Raw genomic sequence first — 14485 nt, forward strand, 5'->3', positions numbered from 1 at the left:
AAGTTTTACAAACTCCTGAATATGGAATTAAAACGCTGTCCTCGTGCCGGTGTGGGAGGAGGAGAAAAAGCATTTGAAAACCCCCGACCTTGAAACTGCCAACCAGTAGCCTGTTTAGATTTTTTTTTTTTTAATGAATTTGAAGTGTCACCTCCAATTTTTAATATCGGAACAGAGAAGCACTGGATTCAGAGGGATGCTATTCAGAACAGCTTTTGAGGGCAATTCTCAAATGTTTTCCAAGCGGTCGAGGGATCTTCACACTCTTCTTTCTTACGCCCATCAACACACTGTCTCTGTGTTTAAATTTCCTTTTGAACTCTTTTTTATAGGTAGCTATTTGGGAAGGGGGAGAGAGGAAGGGGCCGCGGAAGCCACCATGCTTGTAAATTCAGATCTGTCCACGGGGTTGGGCACGTGCTGTGCTCAGGAAAGAAAGTAAATTCCAGTGGGCCGATTGCTCTAACTGATTCATCTGTCTGCACAGAGACGCCACCTACCTGCTCCCAGGTATTCAGGTAAATGACAGGTGGGCGGGACCTATACTGACTGTTTCAATAGCTAAAGGCCCAGCAATGTTTTATCTGTGAGGCTCCCGTGATGTCACACGTTTCCTGCTCTCGACCAACCAATGCCCTCCTCCTTCCTTAGGCACCTGTGCACCAAGGTTGAGCCTGGTCACTGCTCCGGGAGCCCCAGGAACTGCCAGATTCACCCACAAGGCATGGGAACTTCGGGGCTGCGGCTGCCTTGAGTGCCCGGGACACGCACTGGAAAAGGTGAGTTGAAACCCTTCATTTTTCTCTTTTGGCATTTAGACCCCTGGCCCCTGAGGGATCTCTCTGAATGAGGAAATTGAACGAAAAAATAAAAGCTGAATGACTTAGCCCGGGTGTTTGTCCCACAGGGAGAAGCTCTTTTGAGAGGGAAGAGCAGAGAGATGCCTTTGACATTTGGGTTGTACAGGAAAATTCTCCCAGGCCAGATATTTAATCCTTTTTGTTTCTCTTAATCATTAAGCCAGGCTCTGCTTGTCTGGAAGTTGATCTGATTTTTTTTTTTTTTTTTTTTTTTTAACCCTGGAGTGGAGTGCAGTGGAGACTTTTTTGAAACTGAACTCAAAGACTCAGACCTGTTCAGCCCGTTTTAAGGGAGGGTTGGGAGGCCAGGGCCGAATGAATTCAGAGTTGCCTTATTTTTGCCTCATTTGCCTTATTTGGCCTTACTTCTCTGCGTTTGTCGCACCAGAGGCAATTTCCATCTGAACCTGTGAGATGACCTTACATTTGGCCACCCCCCCCCGCCCCCGCCACCCCTGCCAGAAGTCCGGTGCTCAGACGACTACCTTCTGCTGCCCTTCTCAGAGGCCAATACTCATTTTCCTCCCTCTTTCTTCTCTAAAAAAGTCTACTGGGTTTTATTTTTTCTTTGTTGACGTTCTTAAAAAACCACTTTGCAGTCCGGATTAGAGCTGTTTACATCCAGACCTGGACTGGCTGCCTGCTGACCTTTGGTTAAAGTAAAGATTATTTCCTCCATGCTTAACAAGAATGAATGTAACTTCAGGTCGGATTTTTAACTTTTTTTTTTTTTTTCAATTCTTCCACCTTTCTTTTTCTCTTTTAATAGCAAATCTACCGAAAAGATTGTTCTGCCAGGACTTTTTTTTTTTTTTTTTTTTTTTTTAGTAATTTTACCTCTAGGATCCATTTTTGTTTTCTTAATCCTGATCTGCCAGCCTGTCTTACTTCTGTTCTTGACAGCCCAAGAGCCACACTCTGCAGCCAGCACTGTCCTTAGAGAAAGGAAAATAAACCCAGTCCCCTGCCGGGATGAGCTGGAAACTGTAGAGGGAGAAATGAACCAGCCAGGGAACATTTCATTCTGGATTCATCAGTGACTTTTCTGAGATCTGTTTGCAAAGATCTTTGCAAAGGAATAAGCTGTTGGGAGTTACACTCATTTTCATTCCCCTGGAAATTCAAGGCGCTTGTCAACTCTCCAGAAGGAAAAATGGAAATAAGCTGAGCAAAGTTTGGTCTCAGACCCTTGCTTCTCACCACTGAGAATCTGCCTGGGGCCTTGTTGCCAATTTCTCTCTCCCTCCTTGGAAGCTCATAATGTTCTCGCACTGACTTTTGTCTGTTCTACTCCCCCCACTCCTCCACCCCAGTGGTGTATTTGGATGGTGGCTGCAAGGTTGTCGCTTAGCAGTATTCTCACTTGATTCAGAGCTTTGTCAGCAGAAGAAAAGAAAGGATCTCCTCGATCCTGACTGTTTCTGGAGAGGACCGTGTCTTTAAAGTCACAGACCTCTCCACGAGATGCATTCCTCTGGATTACCATGGACTGTTAGCTCTTTGCACAGCAGTGATGTTACGATTAAATACATCCTTTCATCACTGTATGTCAAGGTCCTTCCCCACTAAAGGAACACAGCTCAGGATGCTATGCCTCCAGATAGAAGAAAGGAAAGAAAATATGGAGGCTGGAATCCAGAGTCAGGTTATCTAGAAGGCACTTGGTCTCTTGGATAATTTACACACAAGTATTGTCCAAAGGGGTGAAGGACCCACAGCGGCTCCCTGCCTGTAGTAATCCCATCTCTTGGTTCAAGTGGCGATAGGTCTGACTGGAAAACACACAGTGTCTTCCATGCATACTCATGAGCAGGTTACTGGACTTCTCAGAACGTCCGTTTCTTCGTCAGTAAAACAGGAGACGAGCCTTATGATTGAAGTGCTCATGAGAAGCACATGGGGTAACACGCGGAGGGCGTCGAGTGACCAGTGACTGGCGCTACACGGGGACCAAATAGAGGTGCGGGCCATTCTTGAAGGAATTTTCCTGGGTGCTCGACAGAGGTAGTCTGACCTTACCAAGATAAAAGATCTGCGGTTGCCATCATTAGGAACCCTGATAGCTCTTGTTATGGTATTAATTGTACATAATTAACTCCGATGTTAACAGTTCAGAGAAAGAAAATAGGCAGGAGGCAGGAGAACGCTTAAACTACGTCACACGAGCCAGGCCAATCGGTCTCTGCCAGCTCCCAAACATGCTTAGGAGCTGCTGTCCTCCTGCCTTTCCCACCGCAAAGCTCTCACACCCCAACAGACACACCGAATGTGGTCCTCCGCAGGCCTGCAGGGAAAATGTTCCTGTTGTCATTGGCTGTAATCTGACTTGGCAGGCGACCTTTTCTGCTTTCAACTATGCTCTCTCTCCTGGGCAGGGTGGGTGCTGGGTTTCCTCCAATCTTGCAGGTAAACACCCTTAGCCACAACCTGGTGATCTGCCATGCCAAGTCACCAGGACGAGGGGGAGGTGGCTAGTTGGGAGCCTGCCCTGCACTGGGGAAGGGGGCTTGTAGCTCCCTTGGAGATGATCACCTCAGTTCTGGAATATCCCATGCCATTGAAGGACCTTGAGGCATGGCAGGAGAGCAGAGATGTTCCCAGGCTCCTCTAAGTCTCACCCTATCCTGAAAAGCTAAGGCAAGTTTTCATCATTCACCAGCTGATTGAGGACAAGGGTTCATAACCTCAACCCTACTCCTGGTATGCTTAGAGGGTCCTGGAGAGGAACCTCAGCCTCCCTGCCCAGCAGTGTCCATGTTTATTTACCTTCTGTTAGCATCAGATTGCCGGGGTTCCAAAGCCAGCGCTCTCTTATGTTAACAGTGTGACCTGTGATGGTGATTGGACCCCCTTACCCCAGCTATAAAACAGGCTCGTTATGAGGAAGAAATGAGCACGGTGTCCAAAGTGCTTAGACTACTACCTGACACAATGTGAGCTCTTGCTACTATTATTTTTCTAAAGGAAGTTGGAATGTGACAGATCTGGGTTCGAGACCCGATTCCACAACATAATGGACATAAGCCGCTTCGTGACTCTCGGTTGCACATAGCCTCATCTGGAAAATGGAATACTTTCCAAAGCCAGTGCTGTGGTAAGGATCAAACAGGAGATGGTTTCGTGCAAAGTGCCTGGTCCATGATAGAGTAGGGGCTCAATCAGTTAACCCTCGTTGGATTAGTACAGGCATAGCTTTTGGTACACGCAGTACATACGTGACTGGATTGCAGTTTGCAAATACTGCATTTTTTTTTTTTTTTTACAAGTGGAAGAGTTGTGGCAAGCCTCCCTCTAGCACGTCCATCAGTGCCATTTTCCCAACAGCATTTGTTCCTTTGTGTCGCCGTGTCACATTTTGGTAATTCTCACCGTATTTCAAACTTTTCATTACCATTACACGTGTTATGGTGACGTGTGCCCAGTGATTGCGACTCACTAGAAGCTCAGATGATGGTTAACATTTTTTAGCAAGAAAGGATTTTTAAATTAAAGTCCACACATCGCTTTTTTAGATGTAATGCGATGCCAAGTGTAATAGACTATGATAGAGTTTAAACTTATATACGCACTGGGAAACCAAAACATTCCCTTGACTGGCTTTATTATGCTGTCTGCTTTGTTGTGAACTCGCCTTATTGTGGTGGCCTGGAACTGAACCCCATCTGTCTCTGAGGTGAGCCTGTAGAGGAAACAATGATTATTTCGGTTAAAGTCCGCCTTCTCAGGTCATGCTACAGTTTGGACATAGCAATGTTGGAAAGAGTAGTCAGCAGAGGGCCAAAGACTCTTTGAGAATAACAGATTTCCCGAAAGGCCCCCAAAGGTTTAGACAGAAAGCCCGTTAACATGGATGATCTTGTTTATCTTGGAGCTCCAGGGTAGGGTAGCTGCCCATCGAAAGGCCTGGTCTTCTGCAGACCTGTGGTGGGAGGATTCCATGAGGTCCATAAACAGTGGGTTCTCCCAGAGCAGCGATTCCCAGCTCCCTGGCTTCCAGTGTCTCCCTTTTGGATGTGAATTCCACAGTTGAGTGGTGAAAAGAGGTTCTGCTGCTGGGATTCTGACCACTTGAAAGGCCATTCTTATAAGACGCTGCCAAGAGAGGACTCACGAGGGTGGCTCTGATATGTGTCCTCCTCATCACTTCAGCATTCATGGACCTCCTGCAGGTGACACATAACTATTCCTGATATTTATGGGTTGGCACCACGCAGACTCGCTTTTATGTGGGTGGCATATTTCTGGTCCTCTGACAATGCCTCCAAGCTATCAAGGGCTTTTCAAAACTATTTTCAAGGAAGACTACATCTCTCTTTTTGGGTTCATGGGATTTGGCCATCTGTGATCCCCAAAGAATAAGGGTTAACATGAAAACCAGACATGTTGTTAAGTACAGAAACTGCTCTTAACTGAAATGAGAAACCAAGAATGTCAATTGCCTCCTGTAAACCCCTTACCCTCACCATGTCCTCTTACCTCCTTTTGTTCTAAGTGAACAAAGACACCACAGTGACCTATTGCTTAGTTACATGGAGACGCCTCTCAGATCAATATAAGAAAGAACTTTCTAAGAATGAGAGCGGTCCAAAAATCCAGTAGGTTGCCTTTTTTGGGGTACTGACTCCCCTGACACTGAAGGTTATTTTTTCTTGGTATGTTTGGAATATTTGTTTATTTGCTGTGTTTACATGTGCCTAGTATGTATTGAAAAATGAATGAGTGAATGCCAGAGAGAATTTGTGTTTCCTTAATGACACATGTATTCATCTATAAAATGGGGGTTATATTGATCTCATAGCAATAGTCTCGAGATTAAACGAGAAAATACACGTAGAGTACCCAGCACTGTGTCTTGCTTACTTAAATAGTAATTATTATTATGTTTTATTTTCTACCATATTCTAAAAAGGAGAAGGAAAGGGGCACCTGGGTGACTCAGTGGGTTAAAGCTTCTGTCTTCCGCTCAGGTCATGGTCCCAGGGACCTGGGATTAAGCCCCACATTAGGCTCTCTACTCGTTAGGGAGCCTGCTTCCCCCTCTCTCTCTGCCTGCCTCTCTGCCTGCTTGTGATCTCTGTCAAATAAAATAAAATCTTAAAAAAAAAAAAAAAAGGAGGAAGAAGAGATTCCTGCCTCAGGTAGGGAGTAGACAAAATGACTTCTGAATTTGAGATTTACAGTTTTTACGAGAATCTCTTCATTTCTATTCTTTTCATCCCTGCCCTTCTTCCTCTGCCTTTCTGAAGGAACCTCTTCCCCTTGCTGTTGGGAACCATGCTCTTTGACGGGGTAAATTGACTCTACCCTAGTATAACCCTTGCAGTAGGTTCTGGCCCAATTCACAGGGCACGTTGTTGTTATTGGTGGTGGTGTTTTTTACATCACTCGTTTGTGCCTTGGAATGTGTGGATTTAAATTCCACCATTATTTTCCAGTGACTCTTATTTGCTTCTTGTGTTTGATGCATTTGTCACAGGCACACAAAAGGCTTCACCAACAGCAGAGTGGAAAACTCTCCAAGAATTTTCTTTAATAGCCTCTTGGCACAGAGCATGGCAACAGCACATGTATGATGGTGAGGTGTAAATATGTCATTGCCATCTGGGAGATGATTTGCATAACTTGCCTATGACTGCTTTTGGCAGTCACGTGGCCGTCTTTGAATAGAACGCTGCGCGGTTAGGTTCCTACGTACTCACATTAATACATGAGTCACCTAGTGTTTTCAAACTTCTCGTTCAGTATCCTTGTTAGATGTGCCTTGTGCTCTACAATACACACACACACACTCAGCTGGTGTCTCTGTAGTCTTTTTCCCCTGGGGGCGCTAGCAAACTTGGCTTACCAGTCATCGTGGAAACATCTGCGTTCTAACTTTGTAATGGATTAAAAAAAAATTATTACATTTTTTTTTACAAGGGGAGCACTGCCTCCATAAGAATGGAGCAGTCTAAGTGGCTGTCATTCCCAACCTACTTACCATATCCCTAAACCATGGAGGGAAGTGTTGGTGTGGATTCCTGGGGATGTTTTCCCCCATTCTAGGGGGGGAACACCCCAGGAAATACAGAGCTTTCTCTGTTAGTTTCCTCAGGCCGCCATAACAGATCACCATAAGCCTGGTGGCTTAAACCAACAAAAGTTATTCTCTCACACTTCTGAGGCCAGAAGTTTGAAATCAAGGTGTTAGCATGACCTCGCTTTCTCAAAAGGCTCCAGGAGAATCCTTCCTTGCCTCTTCCCACTTCTGATGCCTCCTGGAATTTGTTACCTTGTGGGGTTCCTATCACCTTCTCCTACGTGGGTGTGTTCTCTTCTTTTGTGTCTAATGAAGACACTTGTCATAGTATTTGAGGTAAATTAGATAATCCAAGATGATCTCAAGATCCATAACTCAATTCATCTTCAAGGGCCTTTTTTTTTTTTTTTTTTTTTTTTTTTCTGATAAGGTTCTGGGGATTAGGACAGGGCAAGATGTTTTAGGAAGCCAACATTCCACCTGCTACACACCCACACACCCCACCTGACATTCATAGACATAGGCTCTCCCACTACTTATATCGAATGATTCTTTGTCCTTGCAGAGGCTGAAATATTGGTCAAAAAATAGGTAAAGAGAGTTTATAATAGGTAGGCTTCACCTCTACCATGTATTTCTTTTTTTTTTTCCATCATGTATTTCTGTGTTCAAGGCAAAATAGTGTTTTATGATCAAAAGATCTGCTGAGTTTTTTCAGTCAATAGTGTAATGTATCTGCGAAATCAAATCAGTAAAGGCCATCTTATGTTGCTTTAAATACAAGTAGTACCTTGGTTAAGGAAGCAACCCCTCCATTGAACCATCTGACCACAACTAGGTAGATGTCCACTTCTGGGTGCCATGTTTTCAAAGGGACCTCATCAAACTAGAGAACATCCTGGGTGGACCCTTTACTACCACCTCAACTATCAAGGAAGACAACTGGAAGAACCAGAGACAAAAAGAAAGACAAGAGAGAAACCACCAATTCCCTCATTAATGGGGGGTGGGGCTTGCCATGTTTTGAGGGAGTGAATGTGATCTATGTCACATTGAAACGTCCAAGTAACAAAAAGAAAGCATTTAGCTGTAGGAAAACAGCTCCCCGTCATTGTAGGTGTTCCAAGCAGAGGCTGGTAGACCATCCTATAGGGCTTTTTTAAGGAGGATTCTTGTTCTTGGGGAGAATCTAAGATTCTTACCCAACTCAAAGTCCTATGATTTCTTAAATAATTTTAAAATCCTCATGTACAGGTCATCAAACACCAATATGTCTATTTCTCTTCCTTGACTAGGGGATTTGCTCAGGCTCTTCCCCTACCTTAATTTCTTCCCACTTGTCCAAACACCCTTAATCTTTGATGATCTGCCCTGAAACCCTACTATTCCACGAGCTGTCCTAACCATTCTGGGTCACATTATACTGTTTTCTTACCTCTTTTCCTCCACAACTTGTCTCTGTCTCCTGTGGGGGGGCAGGGGGTGGTACACAGATCATACTCCTTGCCATACTCATTGTGTATTTTTTTTTTTTTTGCAGTGCTTTAACATTTTTTTCTGTAAGTAAGCTCCTTTTTCTAATTATACTTAAACTTACTGAAGATAAAATTGAATTTCTTATGGGAGGTCCCACAGAATTCAAGACCAAGGCCAGGCATGGCATAGGTGATCAATGAATATATATAGAATTAAAATATAGCAGAAACAATATTGAGAATTCAAATATCTTCCTTCACCTTGTCTTTCCCTCTATAAAATTTGGTTATCTGTTTAAAAAAAAAAAAGCATTTCGTGAATATGTTTTTCAGCCTTGGGTAGAAGAACGTCAGCCTGCTTTTCCATGCCTCTCCTCTGACTTTAGCTCTTCCCAAGATCCTAGGCCAAGTATTTGCATGAACAGAGTCCTTGGTCAAGCCAAAATAGTCTGTCTTCATTCTTGTTGTTGGCAGGGGGTCAGCTCCATTCCATCATGTTGGTGGACCAGGAGATGGAAAGACTTTTTTTTTCTGGGACAGAGTTCTTACAAACAAACCCAGGTAGGAAAAGGGGCTCCATGATACCGAGGCGAGAGGCAGTAAATCTTCAGTCAAGAGAGGCAAAGCTCCTCTCCAAGCAGCTTGTAAAAGATCTTCCCGGGGCTACTAAAGCTTGTATCTGATCCACTTGCCCCCTGGGACTCTTTACACATGAACACTTCTCTTGGGGTTCTGGACCCCAGACATTGTCTCCTCTCAGTTTGAGTCTCCTTTAATTTCTTGAAGATATTTTGACGTCTTTAAAGACCATTTAGATTTATTTTTTCTGTCCCTTCTAATGTAGACAACACTATGCAGGCTGGTGTCACTCGAAGATGCAAGGAGTGAATTGCTTGCTCTCTCTTGGAGATCATGGATTTTGATAAGAAGTAGGATCAGACCTAACCCTGACCTTTGCAACAGTCCACCTGCCTTCTTTGTGTTCTCGCTCCTTTTTCTGGAAATGTATATGGTGCCCCTGCTCCCTCAGCCCCCACTTCAACCCCTCTTGGTTCAAAGACAGTTTTTAGCCCAGGTGTGACCATTTCTATTCAGGTCCCTAAAGCATTTAATTCCTCCCTATTACTGATGTGTCTAGAAGCTAAGGAAGAGCCCCCAGAGCATTTGTTCACCCTCTTATGTCCCTTAGTTCACAGTTGGTATTTCTTAAAAATTGATGGTACCTTATTGATACCTCCAAGTTTCACACAGTCTTTCTATAATTTAAAATGTAATTATAAATCTACTTTGTTTGCTAGACAGAGATAGAGCTTGCGCTAACTTTGGCAATCACTCCCCCTCACCCCCACCAATAATCTAATTTAGGAGTTCCAGGCAGGGTCATGGCAGGCCGTGGTTCGACAAACATGCCAGCTGATAATTATTTTGGAAAGAGAAATGAGGCCACCGATGTGATGAATTTCCCAGCACTCTTCCATTCGATTCCTGCATGAGCGTATTTCTGGTCTTCACGGTCCGGGATGGTGTTCCGGACTGACTAGGATCTCTGCACTAAGGTGTGGCCTCCATGACCAGTTTGAACCCTGTCCTGCAATCCTTCTGCCCTGCATAGCTTCATCCAAAGTTCAAAGCATCCCCAATGATTAAAAACAAAGCAAAACAAAACAAAAAAAACAAAAAACAAAAACAAAAAACCCTCCAGCTCTGTTCTTGAAGCTGAAAGTTTCCTCGGAAATCCTCTAGCATAGGGGTTCTTAGTCATTATGGGTTTGTGTAAAACACTGGGGTTGGTGGAAGGGATTAGGAGATTTTGAACAACATTAAACACATCAGCAGAACCCAGGAAGCAGCCCCATCACAGGAGGGCAGAACCTCACACTGTTTACAGGGTCACAGAGTCCCTGCTGGAGAGGATGCTTGTCACTTAACGACACACTCTCAAAACAAGGCTCTTTTGGGATTCAATCATCTGGTGATCATTTCGGGGCCTGGCTTAGATGTCACTTCTTCCCTCTCATGGGAAGCAAATTCTTCCTCCAACTACAAGCCCTTTGGTGAAAGGCTCACCTGGGGGGGGGGGGCAGGTGTCTAGGACACCTCCTTAGACACTTTTTTCCCAGTCCTTGTGCAGCTTTTTTCTTGGTCTTTTTCCTTTCCTTTTCCTTTCCCTGTCTTTTCTCTTCTTTCCTTTCCTTTTCTCTTCTTTTCTTTTCTTTTTCTTTTTCTCTTTTTTTTTGAGGCATGTCCAGAGCTGTGGGACTTCCAGTTCCTGTCACTGGCCTTCCATCCACTGCCCATGGCCTCACTTCTTTAACTTTTTCATTTTCATTTATTGGGGGTGTCAGTGAGTGTTCATGGAGGTTTGCCCTCTGGATGAAACCGTGATCTCTGACTTGCCATGCTTTTAAATGGTTTGCATTTCTCTTAGCTCCTGTTCAGGTTGTCAGTACATTTGAGAACAAGATGTATCAAAATATAAGCACGCTCGCAGACAAATGGGAAAGTCCAGAGCCCCAAATACCACTCATTCTTGGGATCGGGATATGCTGCGGATTCCGATACTCAAGTGTTTAGCCAGTGAGGAATTTCTGTTTAAATAAATCCACCTAATTCCGCTAAGTATCTTTGCATTTTCTAAACTGTGTTCCCAGCCGCTGCTTTTCCACTTTATTGCCCTGGATTTTGTTTTCCCCTCCGGGCTCAGGAATTGCTGATAGCTTTCTCCAGGCCTCAGGGCAGTGTCTGGCTCAGAGCAGGCCAGGACTACAGTGACCGCAGTGGCCCGAGAAAGCAGACGCCGTCCTAGGCTCTGTGCACAGTTAGTCTGTTTCATGCTGTCCTGGAGTTTTGGGGTTCATTTTACCCGTACACTGTAGGAGGGACCCTGAACCATGAGGGAGTTTCTGGAAGAGAGTGGTCAGCCTCACAGAGTCTAGGGAAACTAGAAGGAATGCCAGAAAGGCTAAGGCTGCTGGACCTGGAGGGGTGGGTGTGGGAAATGGGGTGTCGTCCAGTAATTAAGGGACTTCAGAAATTTGACATATTCTTTTGTTTTGTTGTGTGTTGAGTGTTACATGTTCTAAACAGCTCCTAGGAGAAATACTGGCACCCATGGAGGAAATAGATGAGTTCTAGAGAAGCAAATTTTTGTTTCATCTGCAGACTGTTCCTCCTAGAAGTTCGAGCTCTCCAATGCAGGACGATCTATTTTAGAAGGTAGGAAAGGGCTGTTTCATGTAGGAACCTTCTCTCAAGGTCCCTTTCAACACAAAGAGCCTATGACTATCAATGTTTCATCTTTGTCAAGGTCAAAGTCCAATACAGTACACTGCCTTTGACTGAGAGGATGAATTCTTTTTAATAATATGACATCCCATCACTGTTGTTGTAAAGCTGTGACTCATACAGCCATTCAGGAGGAGCCGTGGAGTCAAGTCTTGTCCTTTCAGGACGAGGAAAATGTGAAATTGTCAGTGCAGCCTGCCACATGACGTATTTCTCCATTGTCTCTCCAGCACAGTGTATTATTTTCTCTCGGGTTACCATTTTCTGCAAAGCCAGGGTGCATTTAAAGGAGAATTAGCAGGACGCCATCACACCAGGGACCCCATTGTTCTGGTAGGTTCTGTCATGCAGACATTTTCCCCTCTCCCAAACAGTTTATATCCCCAAAGCTGTTCTTAAGACTATTTTTTTTAACATGCGGGTGACAAGATACAAATGACCTCTCATGAGCTCACAGACAGTGCTGGCTCACGTTGGCTCTGGAATGTGGCTTTGTTGTCTGCCAGAGATGTTCAGAATTTGTAAGTTAGGTGGAAGAAGCTTCTGTACAAATTCTAGGTGTGACCATACCCCGGTGAGAAAAGAAGCAGGGATGGGGAGTTTTACTTTTCCGGGCACTTCTCACCACTATGCTGGTGGACTCCACGTACCTCTCAAAGTCTCCCTGGGCTTCTGCTGCACCTCTAATCACTGGAGAGATGGAAAAGATCATTCCTAAACCACATGAGGGTTCTACGAAGGAAGGGCACGATTTTCACCCCCCTGCCCCATACACACACCCAAGGAGAGGGTTGACTTCCTTTCTCTTTCTCCAAACTGCGGGAAAGCCAGATTGCAGCTCTGTCCCCTCACCTCAGCCAGGGCCAGAAGTGCTGAGGACCTGTGCACTCAGGGACGTGAATGACTCCAAGGTGACAGGCCATCTCACTTACTTTTAGAAGAAAAAATAGCTTACCTTTAAGCCATAATGATTTTAGATAATTTCTTATCAGTTCAGCAAGGCACATACATGTCTTAAAAACATGATACGTCATATGTGTTTAGGAGATGTAAACTGGAAAGAAGACACCTCAAATTATATTAATCATATATATTTTTAAAAGATTTTATTTATTTAATTGACAGAGAGATAGAGAGCACAAGTAAGCAGAGTGGCAGGCAGAGGGAGAGAGAGGAGCAGGCTCTCTGCAGCAGGGAGCCTGATGTGGGGCTCGATCCCAGGACCCTGGGATCATGACCTAAGCCGAAGGCAGAGGCTTTAACCCACTGTGCCACCCAGGCGCCCCTATTAATCATATTTTTTAAAGTCTACCTACTTCTTTCTTTAGAGCTCATGTGGCATTTTTTTTTTCCCAATTCTCTCATAATTTGTGTCTATTCATTTAGGCTTTATTTAGTCTAAAACAATGTTGGAAAATATATACAGGAGTATTTACGTTAATATTATGTCAGGAATCTGATTCAGAATCACATGCACAAGCACCGGGGAAGTCCAATTTCCCTTCACAAAACAAAAAAGGAAAGAAAAAAGAATTGGGATTGGAGCTAGAACCCACTGTCTTTGCTTGTCCATCCCATCCATTTGGTCTCGGGCATTCCAGAGGTCAGTAAAGGCGAAGGATACTTTTAATCAGAGCCTTGGAAAAAAATCTGTTAGCAGTGGGCCTGCAAAGATTTTATTTTTTTTTAAAGATTTTATTTATTTATTTGACAGAGAGAGATCACAAGTAGGCAGAGAGGCAGGCAGAGAGAGAGAGGGAAGCAGGCTCCCTGCTGAGCAGAGAGCCCGACACCGGGCTCGATCCCAGGACCCTGAGATCATGACCCGAGCCGAAGGCAGCGGCCTAACCCACTGAGCCACCCAGGCGCCCCCCTGCAAAGATTTTAAACCTCATTTCCTGGGGCTCTTATAGTCGACCAGTTACATTCCGACCAGTCGTGATGCAGAAAGGTGCTGGGACACAGCACAGCGAAACGGTTAGGAACAGAAGCTGAAGTCATCATCACTTCTTGGTTTGTTTCTTTTCTGGTGAAACTGGCAAGTTAATTCCAAGTCACACTTCAACTTCTTCATCAGTTAAATGAAAACAAACAAAACCCAGCAACCCCCCGGGGGATCTGCATGGATTAAAGAACAGGGTCTAGACAAGGCCCCCAGGACAGCGCCAGGCACATGGTAAATGCTCAGAAACTGTTAGAAAGCAACGAAAAAAAGATTTTCCCAAAAGCTGACCACCCAGAACAAAGGAAAACCCTCTGCATAATTAGCATAGAATCCTAGAACTCTGTTGCTGAAAGGGACTTTATGGAATCGGCCTGGTGGCTTGCCTTTTTTTCTTTTTTTAAACTAGAGTTCTTCCAACAGGAAAGTATAAGGAAACTGATGTGTCAGAGACATAAAAATGGAGTTGCAACTGGGTGGGGTGGGCACAGCTCTGCCCAAAATGCCTTCCCATCTTCCTTCCCCTGGAAGATCCTGAGGCATCTGGCATGTTCCAGAACACCATCCGCAAAACCAAAAATCTGGTCCAGCTCCATCATTTCACCCATAAGACCCAGAAATGTGAAGTTGACTTTTTGGGGGCACAACCAGAGTTGCAACTGCGTTCCTGTCGCTTCCCAGTACAGCACAACGAGAAAGAATGGACAGGACCCAGACACGTGGGAGCGTTGGACCGAACTCTTGTCAGAGTTCCAAATGTGTGCACTTTTTTCCCCTGTAGTGGACGATCATCTTTTGGGTGGCCCATTTCCGTTTTCTTGTTGACTTTTGGACTGTTTTTCATGCCACTTAAAGCATTTCCTTTGTGGTTCCAGGACCTTCTATCAGCCTTGAGGACACATAG

The 14485-nt window shown here is 44.6% G+C and overlaps 1 protein-coding gene across 3 annotated transcripts in view; it reads left to right on the forward strand.

The window, feature by feature from the left end:
- LNX1 (ligand of numb-protein X 1) overlaps nucleotides 1-14485 on the forward strand; it is a 179135-nt gene that overhangs the window by 58609 nt on the left and 106041 nt on the right. For 2 of the 3 annotated variants that reach the window (XM_059161205.1, XM_059161212.1), the window contains 2 exons: nucleotides 333-518; nucleotides 652-779. The gene's annotated coding sequence lies outside the window, so the exon portion shown is untranslated. The remainder of the gene's footprint in view (nucleotides 1-332; nucleotides 519-651; nucleotides 780-14485) is intronic. The other variant, XM_059161222.1, reaches the window with a different exon arrangement.

The sequence above is a fragment of the Mustela lutreola genome, chromosome 1 (genome assembly GCF_030435805.1).
Source record: "Mustela lutreola isolate mMusLut2 chromosome 1, mMusLut2.pri, whole genome shotgun sequence".
NCBI classification, from domain to species: domain Eukaryota; kingdom Metazoa; phylum Chordata; class Mammalia; order Carnivora; family Mustelidae; genus Mustela; species Mustela lutreola.